Genomic DNA, 23,948 nt, shown 5'->3' on the forward strand with positions numbered 1-23,948 from the left:
GACGAAGCCTATTGAAAACGTTGTTATCAAAGTACAGGTCACAATTTTCCAGATAATTTGATGATTTAGGCCCAAGGACGAAGCCTATTGAAAACGTTGTTATCAAAGTACAGGTCACAATTTTCAAGATAATTTGATCATTTAGGCCCAAGGACGAATCCTATTGAAAATGGTTAAAATCGGTCCATTATTTCACCTAACCCCCATACAACTAAACCCACGGAAAAGGCCTTTTGGCTCATAATAAATTAAATATAATTGTTTATCAATGAAAGGTGGCACAACTAAGTTTTATGGAAGCCTGAATTTCGAAATGGTCGGGCCTCATTTGACCCTAGCTCCCCTACAAAGTCCCCTTCAGAAATTGTCTTGAATATCCACAATTCTCTTATTAACCCTAATATTTCGATGAAATTTAGCACAGATAAATATTATATAAATATAAATCTATCCAGCACATTTTATCTGTATCACCCAAATTTCATTAAATTAATTTTTCATCAATAAATTGCTTAAATAAATCGGAATCATATTACCTTGATAAATGCTTTATTATGAAAAATTAATCACATTTCATATTCATACCTGGTGTAGGGTATCATATGGTCGGCCACGCCCAACTTTCTTACTTATTTCATTTTAAGTAGAAAGTTTTGAATTGTGAAATTGCACTGTTTATATTAACGACATCTATACGTATACGTGTTAATGATTTATTGATATTACAAATATTAAGTATACGCCTAATATAGAGAAGCACATGAAATATTTTTTTAACCAGATATGAGAAAATTATCTCCGAGGGGCCCATAAAAAAATGCATAACTTTGGGACACAGCTCTTTTTTTGATCTTTTATCCTCAATTACAGCATTATTGAATGATCTACAGCCGATTTAATTATAAATTTTTCTATAGCTGATTAACATAATTATCTACAACTTTAAAAATATTGAAAATTTCTACCTTAAAAACTTTATTGATTACATCAAATCAAATAGAATTGTATTTCATTAACACTGTTTGAATACCCAGTAGAATATTTCAGATTGATTTTATTATCATCGCACACAGTGACAAGTTTATTACGAAAACAACTCTTAAATTTTTATCTATATTACAGAGTTTAATTCTGAAAAAGTTTGTTTAACACTGGCCACCAATGAAAAAAAAATCCTACTAAACTATAAGCATTGAATAAGGATATTATGACCAAACTGTATCTGTTGTATGTACTTTATACAATATATGTAGTTTGTGCTTTATAGCTGGTTTTAATGCTTGAATAGGAAATCATGCCATTGACCAAAAACTAAGTATTTTATACTTCACAATACAAATATAAAAATGGTGGGTAAAACAATAGCAGTTTCTGCAACCTATGACACAACTAATTGTTATTTCAATACATTTTTCGCTAACCAAAATTAACCCAAGTCTCTATAGTATATATATATCGTCATGGAATATCATGAAGCCAAAGAATACTGACATGGATATACTTGTTCTTATTACATTTTAAATAACAGCTATTTTTGTTAACCCTACTGTGACACAAACCATATCTATCTCTCTTGCTAACAACACTCATACCAGCTCTTACATTATCAACATCTCTATCGTCCTCCCTATCATCATTGCCATCATATAACTATCGTCGTTATTGCTACTGCTGTTGTCGTTGTTTTAGTTGTTGTTATTGGTGTACTTATACATATGAAATTCATTACAATACTAAACATTTAGAGAAGCGATAAAAGTGCTTTTAATGCGGTATTCCACTTTTGTTATAATATTGTTGCCTATTGCTGCTGCTGCTGTTCTTGTTAGTAATGTTTGTGTGTGGTTATACTTGTTACAAATGTACGTACATACATACATACGTATAGTAAGTAGTTTTTGGAAAATTGGCGGACGGTATAAACCACAATGCACGGTAATCGATGTTGCAAAGACCACAAAATAATGATTCAACGTAATTTCAAGTTATAGCATTTACAAAATATAAAGGACACTATTTCGTTAACACACACATGAATACACATAAGCATGTATATAAATACATACATGTGTTCGATTTTGAAGTATACAAAACTATGTACCACAATTCCACCCACTCAACTAATTTCCTACTTATTCAGCTGGACGGTCTATATAATATTTAAGTTTATACATACATCCAAAGCGAAGGTGTATTAAATAGATGTATAATATTAGGTTTGGGAAACACATAATTTCGTGTATTTTGATTAAATATTTTTGTCTAATTTACTAAGAAAAAATTCTAAAAAATTATAACTTAAACAGAACTCAGCAAAGTATTTTTGCTTTCAACTGATCGTTACCAGTTCCAATACTTTATAGAACAGACTTTAAAAAAGTGGAAATTTAAAAAAAAATACGAAAAACACCTATCCCGATTCCGTTTTAAAACGATTTCCATAAAATGATTTATATATTGTTAGTTTTACAAGTTTACCGATTTTATTAAATTTTATTTGGTTTATATTAATTCTTTGAATTAAAACAAATAAACTGATATCAAACAAGTAGGAAAGTATAGTCGGACATGGCCGACCCTACACCATGGGTATATTTTAAAAATTATTTATTTTTCATAAGGAAACATTTATTTTGAATTTTACCTTAATTCCGATGCATTAAAGCTATTTATAGATGAAAAACAAAATTTCTAAAGAGGCTTTATATGGGAGTTGGGGTCAAATATGGGTCGATCCTCAACAAATTGGGAAGAGGGATGTATTTTTATATAAGGTTAGTTATGGTGAATTTCATCGCGATACTAATGGTTATAAGTAAATTTTGGAACGTTTAAGATATTTTTTAAAGGGGGGTTTGTATGGGGGCTAGGATCAAACGACGGCCGATCATTATAAAAATTGGCATAGTCATTTATGTCTATATACTTATTTGTGCCAATTTTTGGGCAGATAGTAGTATATTTGATGTAGTTAGAAGTTAAAAACCCAAAATCGGAAGGTCAGGTTGTATGGGGACTAGGTCAAATAATGGACCTATTTCAACGATTGTAATGAATCTATTTCAACCTTGTACCGAAAAACTCCTATGGTCCAAGTTTTATTAAAATATCTTGAAAATTGTGGCCTGTAGCTTGCGCTCAAAGTTTACATGGACAGGCAACAAGCCAGACGGACGGACGGACGGACTCAGAAAGTGATTCTATACCAAAGTAAATAAGAGGAACTATATATCACTTATCGAGAAATCACTTTTTATCCTAAACAATAACTGCTGTTAATATAAGTACACACTACTCCGATTTCAAAATGAAACATGTTAAATTTGTATATTCTTCACACTTTTAGCGAAACTGCCTTAACTCCAAATTTAGTAAATTTTATGCATAAATTAAAATGTTTTATATTTATGTAAAAGTATCTTTTTTAAAACCTTATGAAAATCTAACATCCTTAATATCCGATATGTTGTGCGTTTGTTTGTGGAAACCAGATATAGATTTGTATGTAACTGATGCCATTTCATCCACATACATAAAATTAAGCAATTAATAATGTATAGTCATAGCCGACCATATGATACCCTACACCAGTGATTTTGTTAAAAATGTGAATAATTTTTTTTAACAACTCTTTAAGTACGTGAAAATGACACAGAAAACGCTGATACACGTAAACTAAATTTTGAGTCGTACACAAAGACAGATAGACAGACATAGGTAAATCGATTCTGAAAATGATTCTGAGCCGATTGGTATACTTTAAGGTGGGTGTACGATATATATTAGTACCAATATATGGGTGTAGCAATATATTTGTGTATTATAAACATCAGCACAAACGCATCTACTCACTATAGTGGTGTAGGGTACAAACAAATTGGAAGTTATTTTGTGAAATTATTACTGTCCAGGATAAACGTTCTAATGCGCAAAGACTAAATTGACAATTTAAGCAGAAAGATATTTTTGTGCGAAATTTTTCGCAATTTTTAAATCGGTCTAGTTCACGAATGGCATCTGCTAAATATTTTTTGAATGAGTAAGTGTATTTTGGAACAGGTTTGATACTAATGTTTGATTGTAATGTTTCACATATTTCATATTATAGTTATTTGTTAATGTTAATTGTATTTATGCATTTGGTTATTATGCTCATTAGTTATAATATTCTATGCAAAAATTATTTATAAATTATATATTAAAAGTACATATCGCTCACCCAGTACAAAAGTGACACAACTTAAAAATTTTTTTTCAGAAAAGTGAAGAAATTTTTTACAAATCCTGGAACATAAAGAAAGACATAACCTTTTTTCTTGAACAGGTAAATACAACAAATTACACTTATATGTTTTATGAGATAAACAAGTATCTTGTGCATAGTTTAAAGCTTAAACTTAAGGCGTAAAGAATATAAGAACGCAAAAATAAAATTTTAAGTTGAGTCACTTTAGTACTGGGTGTGCGATTTTTTAAAATATCGAAAACAGCTTAGTAAGACCTTGATGGATTTTAGAAGTTGATTTCGGTGCGGGAAGTCTTTTTTTACCAAATTGACTTAAAATTTAACAGAGAGATTTCAGTTCCTATATAATATGTTTCGGTCGCATTTTGTTGCATTACTCTCATTTCGAGGCAAGATTTCTGAAGGGGACCTTATGGAGCAATAGAGACAATTATGAACCGATCATCATAAAATTTGTTAAAGAGATTTAAGTTCTTCTAAAACTTCTTTATGTTGACTTTCGTTGATTTACTGGAAATTTGAAGGAAGTTATGAGCTTTAAAGTAATTTTCTAAGAGGAACGTTATATAAAGGGTAGGATCAATTATGAGCCGATCTCCATAAGTTTGGTAAAATTTCCCTAAAAAATTTTGAAGCAAGTTATAATCGTTTACTAAAAAGAATTTTATATTGGGGGTAGGATCAATTATAGACCGATCCTTAAAAAATTTGTTAGAAAGATTTTGGTTCATATAAAACTTCTTTATGTGGAATTTTATTATCGTACTGATGTTTTTAAATCATCTATGACTGTTTACAATGTTTCTCAAGGGGCCACTTGTAGGGGGGCTATGCGAAAACATGAACCGATATGTCCCATTTTAAATACTAAACAAACTGCATCGTTAGAGAAAATCTGTACAAAAATTCAACTCCCTAGCTCTTCTCGTTCGGACTTTATCGTGCTTTCAACAGACAGATGGACGGACATGGCTTGATCATCTTAGAATTTAATAAGGACACAGAATATATACCTTTGTATGTCTATGACCAATATTTCGATGTGTTACAAAATGGAATGGTGGGTATAAAAATATGCCAAACAAAAACTACATCCCTAATTCCTACGTTCACATAATAAAGTTAATGTTTAAATAAACGTATCTGAAAAATGGATAATATCAAAAGATAAATTCATTTAATTAATACGTAATTTTTAAAAATTTTCACAATATGATAATTTATACTGAGAATATTAAAATGTTAATATTATTTTAAAATATCTATAATGTTGGCAAAATATAAAAGTATAAAGTATTTATGTGTTATTTAATTGAAAGAGAGTCTCATATATATACATATATGTATATCGAAAATTACATGTCAAGTGACCCAACTCAAAAAATCGATTTTGATAAAATTTGCACCAAGGTTATTGCTATTGGATAGTAGGTCAGACAGCTCCATCGGTCAAGAACTTCAGGACTTAGAAGGGGTCAAAGTTGGACATTTTGGTCGTACAGGGTTTTATTCAAATAAGTGCAACTTTTCACCTATTGGTCCTTGCAAAGATTGTCCAAAGGTGTTCAAATAGCTATTTCCTGATGTTTTAATTTTAAAAATTTTTTTTATATAACTTTTTTCAAGTCCATAATGTGATGCGAGTGAGATATCTATTAAACATTTTTTTTTTTTTAACTCATGAATAAGATTTTTTCAATATTTGGTACTTAATTTTTCCATATTTTTTCAAAATCGGAATACATCGATTTTAAAATTTGGGACACTTGTAGAGTTTGGGAATTCCCGGACTTTTCAATTTCCCGGGAAATGGGAATGAAAAAATTTATTTCTCGGCATTCCCTGGAATTTATATAAAACTTAATTTATAACTATATTAACAACATTTAAAAAAGACAACTTTTTTATAGATTTAGCAATATCTAAAATATTCCCTCTTTTGAGAGCAAATCAATATTCGCGGCAACATAGAAATATTCTTCCATTAAACTCTTATACTACTACTTCCCTATTATTTAGACAATACAAGAATGATCTGTCCTTGTCTTTGTTTGGATCCCTGTGCATAGGGGCTTTTATGGAATTGAACAGGCAGATGAGTTTCCTAGAACGGGACCAGCTCTTGATATCTCCAACGCCGTTTCAGTAGCAACTCCGTTAGGTATTGTAAAGAGCAGTATCATCATATTATTTCTTCAGAATGTTGAAGATATATGGAAAGCATTGTGGTCTTCTTTCAATGACACATTATAACCCTAAATACGCGATTGATAGCAGAAATAACAAGAGGGCTAGGCAGATATGCAAGTCGGCTTGGGCTACCTTGCAATGAGTACTGTCGCAGTTGCATGGAAAAGGAAGAAACTGTCTTCCTTCTTCACTGTGAATGTCCTGCACTAGCCGCTAAGAGAAACTGTTACTTCAGAGGAATAGTTAAGTATTATATTAATAAGATTCATTCATTCATTTGTTCTATTTGTACCTATTTCAAGTTAAGCTTTTATATAGATTGATAGTTTTTAATGAAGGATTTTTTCCTTTCCTTCTCCACCATTAATGATGTTTTGTAATTTTTCTTTAAAAAAATATACGATAAACTATAAAATCGCTTATTTTTCCAAAATATGTTACAAATACGTTTACTTAAAATTTCCTGTTTTTCCCGGGAATGATTAAAAAAATTCCCGGGAAATCCCGACAAACTTTTCCCAAGAATTCCCGGGAATTTCCGGGAATTCCCGGACGGGATTTCCTGAACCCCAAACTCTAGTCACTTGGCACGAAATTGCCCATGTCTAAAAAATTTACACAGTTTTGAGACATTCACCATGTCAGAGTACATTTACTTAGATTCTAATATTTTTCAGTCAAGATTTCGAATAATACAAATACATTTCCCTTAGCGCGAAATTTTACTATACAAATGTTTACACATCTATGTCCATTAAAATCAGTCAACATTTTACTTCCATCAAAGATGTATGTATAAGTGTATTTTGCATCATACGTATAATTATTGTGAAATGGTTTTACTAAAACGTTTGAGTTTTCACTTAATTTAACACAACCACAGTCGGCAAGAATGTCAGCAAAAAAAAACACAACAAAAAAAGGGAATAAGAACTGTGATGGAAGAAAAAAATGTAACCACAACAATGAGTAACTTTCACTGTAGTTGCAATGAAAATAACTTTGGCATTAAAGCCACAAATGCTGACCACAAATTCAATTCATTTTCCACTTTGAAAAACACATACACAAATAACAAAGTAAGCAACAAATAAAAAAGTATTCGTTTTAAGAAGGGAATAATCAAAGCATAGATTTAGGAAAATAACCGCGATATTCCATTTAATGGAGGAAAGGAAAAGAAATTACATAAAAAAAAAGAATATAATAAGTAAAGTAACCTCAATAGTCATGTTCAATACAGTTAGAAATAAGTAGAAATACAGCTTAAAGTAAGTAGGAGCCAGCCAAACTCGTGATGTCTTCGGAATTAAATAATATATTTCAAATATTTATATACATATGTGATTTCGTAGCGAATTTCGATATAGTAATTAAGCTAAAATTCGAGGACATTCGATATTGAAAAAATAATTGCCCGATATCGAATATCTTTACCTACTTGCACAGTGGTATAGAAATAAAAAATAATTAAATAATTTTGCAACTCATGCGAAGGAATCTGGACTTCATGGCCCCATCCGAAGCCCATAGGACACCTCAGATATGTCATATTTAAAAAAAATCCTATTTCTTTGTTTGTGTTCCGATCTTAATAGAATTTTCTTCTATTTGATATACCCCACATGAAATTCCATTAGATTTGGACAAACTTTATAGAACTTATAGAATAATATCCCTCTTTTATATTTCTATACCACTGTGCATCGCCAAAGATGCAAACATTTTTCATGGGGACAATACAAAACAAAATAGGCAAAGACTAGGTAACTTTTCTTGGAAAAGTAATTCTCTTTATTGCTCAGATTACACAATATTTTTCAGTAAAACTTTGCAATCGATACAGTGGTCAAAAATATCCAACATTTACATTGTGATGTGATGGCCTAGCTTAACAAGAATAACAATTAAAAACAAGTTAGAGATCTTAAATGCCCTCCACCAGATACTTTTATATTAATACTTTTCTAATTGATCAAATATTTGTAGAAATAAGTTAACTCATGTCTTAAATAGAAAAATCTCAAGATTTAAACAGCTTAAATATATTACAATTCCAAGATTTATTGAACATTACAAACGCCATTTTCTTTATATTTTTATAGCGCTTAGCGATATTTAGTAATTTGCATGTATGCATGTGTGTGAAAGATTTAAGGATTTTTAAAATACATATATATAATTTTGTTCTACACAAATTGATAATGCAACTAGTTAAATACGATTAAAGCGCTTTTAGGGGCAGGACCTAGTATGGAAGATATGACCAATTATAGACTGATCGTAAAAAATTCTTTAAGCAAAATTTCTGTACATAAAAGCTATATTTCAGTAAAATTTTGTATCTATATCGTAATTCAGTAATAAGTAATGTGTGTTTAAGTGATTTTCTGAAGGGAACCTTGTATGGGACCGACCGCACAAATGTTATGAACCGATCATGAAAAAATCTTGAAATAGAATTTTTGTATACAAAACTAACATTTGTGCCAAATTTTGTTTCAATAGCTTGACTTGGTAATGACCCAGCTAAAACTGGGTAATAGCATTCAATTGTAATTACTTACCTAACAACATACTTTTCAATGACTACTACATATCGCCTGGATTACATAGAAGTGGTCTAATAAGGTCTTACTAATAATGTATTATATAAATACTTTCTAATTCATTAGTCATCTTGCCAGTAAAGATATAGAAGCTGTATACGTTTTTTCATGCGATTTACAATGACTACTTTTTCTAATTACTTATAATCGTTTGTGGTAAGTACTTGCCTCCAATGACATCACCGTGTTAAAATAATGACTTAAAATGCTATTGTGTAAGTAAATTTTAGCATTTTAACCCCTTACATGGTAATGAAAGTTTTTACTGGGGAGTAATGTGCGTTTAACAGATTTTCGTAAAAGGACCTTGTATGGGAGCTATGACCAATTATGTATATAAAGACAAAATTTCAAAATTCTGTATCTATATCATTATTTGGTAATGAATATTGAGCATTTAAGTGATTTTCGGGAGGGGACCTAGTATGAGAGCCATGACCAAATATGGGCCGAACGTAAAACAATTTTGTAGTGCAATTTATGTATATAAGAGCAATATTTGTGCTAAATGTATGGATATCAATACTTGGTAAGGAGTTATGTGCGTTTAAGTGATTTTCGGGAGGGAACGTTGTATGGGAGCTATGACCAAGGATGGACCGATCGTGAAAAAATTTTGAAATAACATTTCTGTGTACAAAAATAGTATTTAAGCCAAATATTTTATGGGCATCACTATTTGTAATGAGTTATGTGCCTTTAAGTGTTTTTCTGAAAGATACCTTGTATGGGAGCTATCATCAATTATGGACCGATAGGAAACCAATTTCACAGTAATATTTCTCTGTATATGAGCAATACTTGTGCCAAATTTTATATGGATTTCTTAATTTAGTAATGAGTTATGCGCGTTAAAGTGATTTTCGAGAGGGGACCTTGTATGGGAGCTATGACCAATTATGGACCGATCCAAAAAAAATTTATAGTAATATTTCTGTATATGTGAGCAATACTTGTACCAAATTTTATATGGATATCTTAATTAAGTAATGAGTTATGTGCGTTTAAGTGATTTTGGGGAGGGGACCTTGTATGGGAGCTATGACCAATTATGGACCGATCCAAAAAAACGTTCACAGTAATATTTCTATGCACATGGGCAATACTTATATCAAATTTTATATGGATATCTTAATTTAGTAATGAGTTATGCGCGTTTAAGTGATTTTCGGGAGGGGACCTTGTATGGGAGCTATATCCAATTATGGACCAATCCAGGAAATTGCATCAGAATGTGTAAAAAATGCTTATTAATTTCGACGTTGTTTTAAATTTTGATTCATATCTTTTCCCGGTGTGAACCGATTTTGTCCATTTTCAATACCAAACAACAAAATGAAGAACATTTTGGGTGAATTTGGTTAAACTCTATTGCTTCGTTTTATCGTGAGCGTGTTTTACACAGACAGACGGATATAGTTAAATCAACTCAGAATTTGATAAGGACCCAGAATATATGTACTTTGTTGGGTCTCAGATGAATATTTCTTGGTGTTACACACGGAATGACAAAGTTATAAATACCCTCTATCACCACTGATGGTGGTGGAGGGTATAATAGTTTACCTCTTTGACCAATCTAGAAAGTATTTTGTATTTATTTCATATTGGAATACAGAAAACCTGGTACATTGGCGAAACAGATGCAATTAAGCAATTCTTTTATAAGATGATAGATCAAACACAATAACCAAAAAAACGAAACATTGAAAAACAAAACAGATTCCCCAAACAAAGCCAAAATATAATCAGCAAAATAAACGAATGAACACGCCTTTTGTTAACTTTTTTTAAATTTCTTCAAAGGGCAACAACAAACGCCTACACTTCTCTTGCAGTCCGAAAACTTTGATTATGATTTTCCAAAAAAATACAGTGACGTTCTTTACAATTCTTCCATATACGATTAATATAGATTTTACTCTGCTAAAACCAACAAAATTTTGTTCCTGCTGTGTTACGTCCCTGACCTCACAGTAACTAACATGGCAAATAGGAACATATTTACCAACTGCAAAAAGAAGTTACTTTTCTTTTTTTTATCCAAATGAAAAATCATTAAAGCTGCTGCAATTGAAGCAGGAGCAATTTCAAAAGAAAAAGAAAAACAGCAACCGAAAATGGTTGCAAAAACTATATACAAAATAAAAACGAGAAAAACGACAAGTTTAAGTGTTCCGTAAAATGAGTCGAAAATTGACATTCGATTTGTGGGACCATTGCACAATATACCAACAAACACACACACACATACATACAAAAACACATATAAACTATATATACATAAGGTTTTTCACATACAATTGCAGCAAACAACCGCACATAACAAAACTAACCAACTAAATATTTCTTTAAAGCAGGCAGAGGAGTAAGAACTGGTGCTGGTGGTGGTGATGGTGATGGTAAGGAACAAAAGAGAAATAAAAGAATAAATCGAAGAGTAAAGATTGTTTGGCTTTGGTGCCAAATACATGTTTCACTGAACATATACAATCAGAACAGAAGCCACAATGAGAATTTTCTAGAACCATACTACCATACCACAGTAGTGCCATTTAAAGCAAAAAAAAAGAACATTAAAATAGTATTACAACAATGCATCAATGTACAAATAAAACTAGATTAGCCGATCATGTCTGACTATATGATACCATACCGATACGATTAACTAACTATATTATATATTAGACCCTGACCAAATGTCAAGCCCTTTTACAAACACAATTACCTGCTAGGCGAATTGATTTTTATTCCCATCATCATTGAAATATCGCTCGTAGACTCTATAAATTATAAGAAGATTTATAAGACCATGGCCGTCCATCTGTTGAAAGCACAATCCACATGGGAGCAGTTAGAGATTAGAAATTTTGCTCAAATACTCTAAAGTCATAAGCAGGGCAGCCAAAAATATGCAATACCATATTTATTGCTTCACGGCGCATGGATACGTGAGTTAGCTATTTATCCATTTCAGAAGAATTAAGGTATTTTGTTCTTTACAGCATACTTTGCATTTTGCAGCTTATATTGTATTTGCGTTTTAATTGAACTCCTTCTGATGGATAAAATTTTGTTTGTCAATATTTTTTTGGCAAACCCCGAATAGGGCTCTCTTATTTTTCTGAATTATTGAGCATCGCTTAATCCGAATCCAATTTATCCATCACTTCAGGTTATCGTGTCATAAAAACTAAAAACCCTGTTTTTGGCCTTATAAAAGCGATAAGATACCTTAATTTATAAAATCCGTTATGTCGTCAGAAAGTCCAGTCTGTCCACTTTAAAAAAAAAGTTTCAACAAATTTTGACAAATATGTTTGTCATAGAATAATGTAGTGCTCTCTTAGTTTTCTGCATTATCTCTTACTTTTCTAAATTATTGAGCATCGCTTAATCCGAATTCTATTTCTCCATCACATCAGGTTATAGTGTCCTAAAAACTGAAAAATCCGGGTTTTGGCCATATTTGAGATCTTATAAAAGCGCAAAGTTACATTAATTTATAAATTAATTAAATTATAATTTATGTCGTCAGATATATCTAGAAGAAACATAGAGATATGACGTAGGTTAAACTTTTATTTTCAAGTCGACAGATTGGACTTTCAGATGACATAACGATTTTTCTAAATGAAGGTGTCTTTCCGCTTTTATAAGGACTCAAATATAGTAAAAAGCGGAGTGATTCATTTGGAAATTTAGTTTTTAAGAGCATATTTTACTTTTTTAGAGCATGTTATTGATTGCCCTGGGGATAAGGTTTATTTTGTATTACAATTGAGCTTTATAGATCCATAATTTCACCTAGCCGCCAAAAAAGTGGCCCCGCGGAATACAATGTACAGGGTCATAAATTAGTTAATTAGACAGAAATCAGGATACAATTTTGCTGGCGTATGTTTTATGAAACCAAAAATATTATTTTAATATATGATGGAATATCTCACAATAATTGACCCTAACCACATATAATGTTAGATTCAGATAATTACTTCACTGATGATAACTGGCTTATTAATACCATTAGAGTGGCGAAATTCGATATTAAGTAATAAATTTTATAGAAACTAAAATCTCTCTGCCATATTTCACATATAAGGTCTCCTTCAGAAAATGACTTTAATGCTTATAACTGGCTCTATATATATAATAAAAGTAAAGCTCCTTTGGACAATTTTTGCTAGGACCAATAGGTGAAAAGTTACACTTATTTAGTAAAACCCTGCATGACCAAACTGTCCAACTTTGACCCCCTCTGACTCCGGCAGTTCTTTACCGATAGAGCTGAAAACTTGTGTCTGACCTATTATCCAATAGTACTAACCTTGGTTTCAAAATTTCAAAAATTTCATCCAAATCGGAAGACATCGATTTTAAAAGTTGGGTCACTTGACACGAAATTCCCCATGTATAACGTCCCCTTCAGAAAATGATCCCATAGAAGGTCAATTTCAGAAAATTACTCATATCTGGTATAAAAAATAGAAGTATATGAAATTTGATATATAAACGAACATTTTCGGGACATAATTGACCCCCTAGAGGTTATTTAAAGCGCTAAAATTGGTTTTATATCCCCATTTAATTAAAGTGGCCGATTTATTTATGAGATTCTCAGGGATGATTCAGATACTTATCTTCATGAAAAGCTTCATCGAAAAAAAATAATAGGTGTTTTGGAAGATTGATCTACTGGCTACCTACTTTGAAACTAATTTTGAGCCTTCTTGGTATACTTATAGGTATGTCTAGAATCATTATTTTTGTATGTTACAACCATCAACACAAACTAATAATATCCACCCCATTTTAGCTTTGTAGGGTGCAATAAAAACATCTACAACAACAAACACTTTAACAAGTTATAGTCAAGAAAATTTCTTTTTGCATCATTGGCATACCAAAGTTTAATGGCGGCGGAACAAAAATGGAAAAAAAACTACCAAAACGAGTTACAATAAATAGCAAGTACTCATTTTCATTTACATTTTTCGCGTTCCCTTCTGCTATTTTTACTTATAATTTTCAGTTCAATCTTTTACTTTTATTCGTTAGTTCTTGTAGTTACAAATGAACAGCAAATCAATAAATATTTAAGACTAGCAATGCCCTGTGTGCTTCGCTACACTTGCTTTAATGTAATAACCTAGCAAAAACTTTATAATGGCTTATGATTACTCAACAACTAATTTTGAAACGACTTCTACATACCATCTTCATTACATTTAAGGAGTCTAGTAATGTATGACATGTCTGAAATGTAAGTTCTTAATTAGATTTTCACTATTTTACACAAAAATAAAAGAAAGTAGTATGCCGATTAGTTAACGCATAATAAAATAACTTAACAGTGAAGTTGTGAGTACATCAGCGGACTAGTAAACGTGAGATCACAGATTCATATCCTTGTCGGCAATTTTTTTATGTAAAACAAAACAACTAACTTAACTACCTTTTTTGTTAGAGAACGTGGTAATGACTTATTTGACTTCCTATTTAAGTCGATATTTGTAATCAAGAGCTCATTGCGTATCAAACTATAAACCGAAACAATTTTGTTCTTCCGATTATTCCATAATAAGAATATCACACTAATACATATGTATGTCTGCACGTACTACATTTTTCGCTCATCATTAATATATATTTTTATACTTTTTTTTCTCCTTTGCTGTTTAACGCAAAATTTCTGATTTCATTTTACTATTCGTTACACATCGCCCACACAGCGAGTCGTCTGTTTACACTGGGTACATACTGTTGTTTAATTTATGTGAATGCCGGAAGTTAAATGTCATGAAAAAATTAAATTGTTAGCATATACAATTCTCTTTTTTTTTTCCTTTTATATTTTTTCCTTCCTAAAAAGAAATATGTATGTATTAGAAGTCTTTCAGCAACAAAACTATTAGAGAAAATATGTAAGTATGTAACTGAAATAGAAAATGTGTGTTTGGCCAACTTTGCTAGAGACAGCGGGTTTATTAATTTTTTAGTTTTAATAAATCTTTCATTTGTTTTTGCTTTTCTTGTAAATCACTACAGGATATTGAATTTGAAGACATGCCCAGAGATATTTTAATAATGTTGAAACAAAAAAAAAAAATTCGTTATTAAAAATAGAAAAAATATTTTTCAATAAATAAATGAAGATAAAAATATCCAATCGAACTTATTAAACATTTAATAAATCAAAAGATACTTCTATTATATACAATTTTATCAGAAACTATCTAATTAGCTAATGATCAATCTTTTGCGTTTAGTTTAAACGGCCTTATCTACAAAAGCGATCATATGATAAATGCTAAAAGGACCTAACTAAACATTCCTAAATATAAGTATGTTATAATTTCAATGCCATAATCCACAAGTACGAGTGTTATATTCGGCAAAGCCGAATTTTAGATCAATTATAGACCAAGCACTGCCTAATTTTAGAAAGTGAAAACAAATTATTCATCTCCACTTTAATCATAATATTCAATAAACTTTTTTGAGTAAGAGGGGTTATACGGGGGATGATAGGGTCATTTGAGGACCGATCCGCAATACATTTGATAGATATATATATATATATATATATATGGTTCCTATAAAAGATGTTTTGTAGAATTCACCGCTATATTTGCATTTTCAAGCAATGAGTTTTGAAGTCATTTTTTGAAGGGGCTTTATTAGTGGCCCCGATTCTTAAAAAATTGTGTAAAGAGAATTTGGTTCCTGTAAAACTTATTTATGGAAAATTTAATTTTTAAGTCAGTTTTGAATATTTAAACTGTATTCTAGGCGGGCACTTGTATGGGGGCTATTTCAATACCAATCAACCTGGATCAATAAGAAATTTTTGTCGAGTTTTCAACAGACAGAGAAACGAACGGACATTGCCAAATTATCTAATAATATAATAAGGATCGAGAATATATAGTTTTGGGGATCTAAGACTAATATAGAATAATTGTGGAAAATTTTAACCTTCTAGCTCATTTCGTTCGGGCTTTTACGTGCTTTCAACAGACTAACAGACAGACAGACAGACGGACATGGCTATATTTAATAAGTATTAGGAATATATATATTTTTGTGGGTATATGGCCAATATTTCGATGTGTTACAATCGAAAGTGTACATATCACGGATCATTATTATATTTTATGACGATAATGACAAATCTGTCTGATCTGTCCTAATGTTAGTTAGTTAGTTTGTCTGTCTATCGGTCTTTTGAAAACACGATACGGCCCTAAGAGGAATTAGACAAGTGATCGATGAATTTCTTTCTGGTCATGTTAGACTTACTGTTTATCAATTATATGTAAATGCCGTTCTTCTCATATTTAGGATCTTATACAAGAGGTTATAACGTAGGCGATCCTAACAAGTTTTACGCAGGGATCGTAAAGTGGACCTACGTACATCAAAATCACTTTGTATAACTATGTACCTAGTAAACCTAAGACCCGCCTTTTTATAATGTAAAAAGCAAATCCTTTTTCTTAAAGTCTTGGAAAATGTTATTGCCCTTAAATATGAAAATAACATTAAATTGATACTACTTAATAATACTCAGATATTTAAATAAACAAATAGATACTTACCTTACCCACACCTAACGTTGCTCTTTTCAGCTTATTGTCAAATCAAGTGATATAACTAAAATTGACTCCTTGAATTAAATATAGATTTATAATATTTCTTTAAAAGGCCTAACTGTCATTTGGAAATGGTTAAACTTAATTGGCATCGTTATTTACAGTCCCTTGTAAAAAAAAAGGCCGGCCGGGTGGGTGGCAAAAACACTGCTATATACCAGCTATACTAATGATGTTATATTTCCTGTCGTTCTCTATTATCTATATACATAAGAAATTTTAATTTAACTTTCACAATGAATCAGCAGGCTGTTCATTTAATATTATTCTACTCTGTGATGGCACTCGAAGACAAGAATAGAACACAGCAGGTTATTCAGTGAGAATGAATTGGTTGAATGTAACAATAAGAGTCATTGGTAACAATAACACGTTCTTTTTTTTTTGCTTCGTTTTTATTATAAACGTATTTTAAATGTCTAATAAATAATATAGATAAATTAAATAAATATGCAAGTAAATGTATATAAATAATACTACACATACAGACATATGAACAGATCACAGCAGGTTATTAAATTTCTATGGCAGCTTTAGTTAAAACTGCTAGAATATACAAAGAAATATTTAATAGAAAAATCACATTTAAAATTTTCATCAGGTGCGACTTAAATTCATCAACTTAAGACTTGTAATTAACTGAATCGAACCAGAATAAAAAAACTAACAAAATGAACGCAATTCTAATTAAATTTCTCTTAGTCTTTTGCAAACATTTCACACTTGAAATCAACTTAACACAATCCAATTTAGTTCAATTGTTAAAATCATGCCAGACTAGGTTCATGTTTTTCTTTCTGAACACTTTTCTACAATTAAATTTTACAAATGAAATCATTATTTTAATTATAATGATGCTAACAAATGACACTTACGATAAAAGATAATTATATTGTATAATATTAACTTTCAAGATTTGAATAATGATGATGAGGTAGTAGACATTTTCATTTCATTACTGAAGTAGGGGAAGTTTCTAATAACAACAGGAAATGTAAATTGGAAGTTATTAATTTAATATGAATATTCGCAGTTGGGTGGGTGTGTGTGTGTTTTGTAATCATATAAATTATGTAGAATGTGGAATATTTTATATATTTTGGTTTATTAGCTAAAGAAAATTAAACAATATTAATGATTATGATAAAGTGTGATGTATTTTTCTTTAAATTTAAGATAATTTATTTGTAATTAGAAATAAAGTAAAATTAAATATTTAAATTTAATAATATAATGAATGTAACGTAATTGAATGCTATATATGTACATAAGTATGTATTTACATATAAGAATACACATAAGCATATCTAATCTTTTGCACCATAGGTGGTAAATAATACATACATATCTTCGTTCATTAAGATTGTATAACAAATTCACTTATCATGAAATTCATTTAAATTTTTAAAAAGAGTAAGATTTGCCAGTACCACTCATAGAGAAGTCAAATTTCACAATAATTTTTTGCAAAGTGGGAACTCCTTTGCTAATCGCGTCAGCGATATTAAATTTAAACCTGTAATATATTGGATTCTTACTGTGTAGCCCCCTTTCTTTGTCAGTCCCAAGAAAAAGAATCAAAGCCAACAAATTTTAACCTTGAAACCGAAATATACATTTCTAAAAATTGCAGTTGAGCACTGAATGCGAAGCTAATTACACAATTTCGAAAGAAAATCGTTTGAAAATCGAATTTTTATACTCATGAAATTATCGGAAACCAAATTCGCAATTTCGTGTCAAGCGACTCAACTCAAACAATCGATTTGGATGAAATTAGCTCCAAGGTTAGTACTATGGGAAGGAAGAACTGCAGGAGTTAGAGCGCGTCAGACATGTTGGTCGTAAAGGGCTTTATTCGGAAGATATCAATTTTAAAAGATGGGTAGTAGTTAGTTAGTTAGTTAGTTAGTTAGTTAGTTAGTTAGTTAGTTAGTTAGTTAGTTAGTTAGTTAGTTAGTTAGTTAGTTAGGTTAGTTAGTTAGTAGTAGTTAGTTAGTTAGTAGTTAGTTAGTTAGTTAGTTAGTTAGTTAGTTAGTTAGTTAGTTAGTTAGTAGTTAGTTAGTAGTTAGTTAGTTAGTTAGTTAGTTAGTTAGTTAGTTAGTTTAGTTAGGTTAGTTAGTTAGTAGTTAGTTAGTTAGTTAGTTAGTAGTTAGTTAGTTAGTTAGTTAGTTAGTTAGTAGTTAGTTAGTTAGTAGTTAGTTAGTTAGTTAGTTAGTTAGTTAGTTAGTTAGTTAGTTAGTTAGTTAGTTAGTTAGTTAGTTAGTTAGTTAGTTAGTAGTTAGTTAGTTAGTTAGTTAGTTAAGTTAGTTAGTTAGTTAGTTAGTTAGTTAGTTAGTTAGTTAGTTAGTTAGTTAGTTAGTTAGTTAGTTAGTTAGTTAGTTAGTTAGTTAGTTAGTTAGTAGTTAGTTAGTTAGTTAGTTAGTTAGTTAGTAGTTAGTTAGTTAGTAGTTAGTTAGTTAGTTAGTTAGTTAGTAGTTGTTAGTTAGTTAGTTAGTAGTTAGTTAGTTAGTTAGTTAGTTAGTTAGTTAGTTAGTTAGTTAGTTAGTAGTTAGTTAGTTAGTTAGTAGTTAGTTAGTTAGTTAGTTAGTTAGTTAGTTAGTTAGTTAGTTAGTTAGTTGTAGTTAGTTAGTTAGTTAGTTAGTTAGTTAGTTAGTTAGTTAGTTAGTTAGTTAGTTAGTTAGTTAGTAGTTAGTTAGTTAGTTAGTTAGTTAGTAGTTAGTTAGTTAGTAGTTAGTTAGTTAGTTAGTTAGTTAGTTAGTTAGTTAGTTAGTAGTTAGTTAGTTAGTTAGTTAGTTAGTTAGTTAGTAGTTAGTTAGTTAGTTAGTTAGTAGTTAGTTAGTTAGTTAGTTAGTTAGTTAGTAGTAGTTAGTTAGTTAGTTAGTTAGTTAGAGTTAGTTAGTTAATTAGTTAGTTAATTAGTTAGTTTGTTAGTTTAGTTAGTGCTAAACAATAAAATCACATAAATACATTTCAAATGTATTAATAATTGGTACGATGTGGTCGGGCATGACCGACTACTTTTTTTCTTAATCGTTAAACGTAAACACTTTAATATTTCAACTCTACATTTACCTTCACAGAGTAATAACAGTTTACAAGCTCTTTAGTCGTGTCTTTACATATTGAATGTATTGGTGAATGATTTAAACATAACAAGTAGATATTGACAACTGCAACTAAAACCTGCCACGTTCACGTTACATTCTAGAATCAAGATGGTGTTAACATTAAAAATTATAACAAGAAATAAAACCATTGAAAAAAAGCAAAACTTTAATGTAGTTTAAAACACGGCTAAAGGAGAATAAGAAAAAACCAAACTTGAACGCCTTGTAGCTATCGACAAGGCACCACAAATCAATTTGAATACAAGTCATTGGTGGTAGTTGCAATAACAAACTGACAGCCCAGAGCACTGGAAATGAAAAAGTATTGTAAGAAAAGAAAGCTTGAAAAAGAAATAGACGAACTGATAGATGTATGTATATGGAGGGCGAAAAAAAACTTAAGAAAAGTTTAGTTTCTTTTTTTTTAAGTATTACTATAGTATTACAGTAGCAGTTTATAAGTTGTCTTCAACTACTTACTACTGCTGTCATACCAACCTCTGCTATCATTCCTAAAAGGAACTCCAACTACTATAGCAGCCATGTAATAACGCTTGAATACAATTTGCATTTAAGTCTTGGCAATGTAATCGTTAAGGATATCAGATAAAGTATAGGAGAAGCTTTAACAAACATGATAGGCAGAGGGTAATGCTAAGGATCAATGATATACTACTCTGTAATGTCATTTCAAAATTTGTATCTGTATCTGTTTTATATATTTTTCTAAATAATCAAAAGGAACAGATAAGAAAAATCACATGATATTTAATCAAAGTTTATATTTTATTCCTTTTGATTTAAAATGTTTAAAAAATAACGTTTTTTTCTTTTGCAGAACAATTGCAGTAAAATAGCAACAGTTACGACAATAACATCAAAAATTAAATTAAATTGCAAACTTACACAGACAAATATTAAAAAATCTGTTTAAAATTAGGTTTGGTCCATATTTCACGGGATTTCAAAGGGTTGCAAATATTTTTTTTTTCAACATATTGTACTGAGATCTACCAGATCGCTGGTAGCGAACTGAGGAGTTTTTAAAACAAATATATTTTTTATTTTTTTCTTAGTATTTAGGACATCAATACGTGTCGTTTGATAGATAATCCCACAGAAAAGAGGTTCACGGAACACCCTAATATACATATTTAAGTATTTCCATTAAAATTTAAACCCAAATTTTTTCATAAAATAAAAATTAAACCTTTTTAAGAAATTCATTTTATTATTCTTTTAACGCAATTTTCCAACATTCCTGACCATTTAAACCACTTCTCTGTGAAAATATGTCTGTCAAGCAATTTATGAGTTACTTTAATCACATAAAAATTTTTCAATATTAAAAATCAATTCAATTGAAAATGCACATTACCTTTAAATATTAAAAAAACAAAAAAAACTTTGCAAAATTAAGTGAAATAAAAAATGTGATATAAAACATAATATTAGCACAATCATTGAGAAACATTTTCAATTGCATGAACTTACAATACCCAAATTCATGTAAAACTCAATAAAATTTTATTATCAATGACAGACAGTATCAGACAAATACCGTAGAAGATAAGACGTAAAAATATTATATCTACTATTGTATAAAGGGAGTTAAAAAAAAAGATGAATACCAACGACAAACACTATGTAACACTTCACTAAACTAAAGAAATTCTTTTTTGAAAATAAAAATAAAATTCAACTTATAGTATGAATTTGAAGATTAAATTGAAAAAAAAGAAGAAAAAAACTCTACAGAGACATATACAAAATGGAAGATAAAAAGAAAAACTTGCACAAGAAACGAATGTTCCTTTCAACACAAAAAAATTTAATTTTCCAAATCACAAATTTTTTATTTATTTGTTATTTGTGCATTAAAGAAAATACTTGTAATAAAAAGTAATTGTATTTCCTAGCATTTAAGTCGACTTATGAGGACAGTACATGACGATTTACTATAAATTATTATATCTTAGAAAATTAAGAAAATTACTGATTGATATAATTAAATATTTAATATTTTACTCTAAAAAATTATTAACATACCTACTAAAATCTTAACTTCATTATAAACATTACATATAAAACTTATCAATATCTCCTCTCAATACCTGATATTAATTTATAGAACAAAAACCCTTTCAACAAACTTGCTTATACACAACTTTACAAAAAGGACAACAAAGCTGATATCCCCTCTTTTAACTTAAAAATTTAATATTAATATGTATGTATATATGTACTTTATACCATATACATACATATGTATTTCTCACTACTGAGCTGAAAAGAATGTTTCCTTAAGAGATTTTTCAACACTTCGACAAGTGTTGCAAGTAAAAAAGGATTGAAAAATAAAAATAAAAACATCGCAGGAAAAAAATGAAAGAAAATATTATGAAAAATATTTATAAAACATACCTTATCAGCCAATTGTTTACACTACATTGCCATCCAAAATATTGTGTTAGTAGAAGTACTGGAAAAGGATGCCAAAATATTGTGATCAAAATAAAAAGCATAAGAAAACGTATGTCTTCAAATAGTTTTACTTCTTTTAATTTTATTTTTTGGTTGAAGACAATTTCAATTTCATTTATTTGAGAGCTGTTTTTGTTGATGCTAAATAAACTAAATAATTTTTTTTTTATTATTGCAAAACTATAAAATCATACAAGAAAATTGAACTGTAAAGATGAGGCTGCGCATTTTTCAGGTGTGTTCAACATTTCTAAAATGTAAGAAGTTTTACTCACAACTACCAGTAAAAATTATTTTTAAAAGCTAAGCGTTGACAAGTAGCTTCCTATCACATAAGTTATTACTGCCGTATCAGCGAAGTTCTCGAAAGAGACTTAAAGCTATGACTAGACTATGACTAGACTATGACTAGACTATGACTAGACTATGACTAGACTATGACTAGACTATGACTAGACTATGACTAGACTATGACTAGACTATGACTAGACTATGACTAGACTATGACTAGACTATGACTAGACTATGACTAGACTATGACTAGACTATGACTAGACTATGACAGACTATGACTAGACTATGACTAGACTATGACTAGACTATGACTAGACTATGACTAGACTATGACTAGACTATGACTAGACTATGACTAGACTATGACTAGACTATGACTAGACTATGACTAGACTATGACTAGACTATGACTAGACTATGACTAGACTATGACTAGACTATGACTAGACTATGACTAGACTAGACTAGACTATGACTAGACTATGACTAGACTATGACTAGACTATGACTAGACTATGACTAGACTATGACTAGACTATGACTAGACTATGACTAGACTATGACTAGACTATGACTAGACTATGACTAGACTATGACTAGACTATGACTAGACTATGACTAGACTACTAGACTATGACTAGACTATGACTAGACTATGACTAGACTATGACTAGACTATGACTAGACTATGACTAGACTATGACTAGACTATGACTAGACTATGACTAGACTATGACTAGACTATGACTAGACTATGACTAGACTATGACTAGACTATAGACTATGACTAGACTATGACTAGACTATGACTAGACTATGACTAGACTATGACTAGACTATGACTAGACTAGACTATGACTAGACTATGACTAGACTATGACTAGACTATGACTAGACTATGACTAGACTATGACTAGACTATGACTAGACTATGACTAGACTATGACTAGACTATGACTAGACTATGACTAGATTATGACTAGACTATGACTAGACTATGACTAGACTATGACTAGACTATGACACAAATATCATACATCATTTGTAATCAAATTACAGCCACGGTTTATACAAAACATCCTTGTAATCGTGTTAGAATTTTTCAATATTTAATAATTTTTGGTTCTCTCCCACATCTAGATTTGTTTCAAATTCACCGCATCTCATTCAATATCGTCATACCTGTAAATGTAACCTAAATCTGCCGCCTAGTCTAGTGAAAATATTTAAAAAGCTCAGACCTGCTTTTAACACAGCCACTAATAGAAGCAGTAACCCCAAAAATACTTACACAAAGAAAGATGGTGAAATAAGCATTATTATTCTTTCTTTTGAATACACGTATTTATATAACTACAAA

Source organism: Lucilia sericata, unplaced genomic scaffold (genome assembly GCF_015586225.1).
Source record: "Lucilia sericata isolate MDLA Ls3-8-SP2 unplaced genomic scaffold, ASM1558622v1 Contig000057F_arrow, whole genome shotgun sequence".
NCBI lineage: Eukaryota > Metazoa > Arthropoda > Insecta > Diptera > Calliphoridae > Lucilia > Lucilia sericata.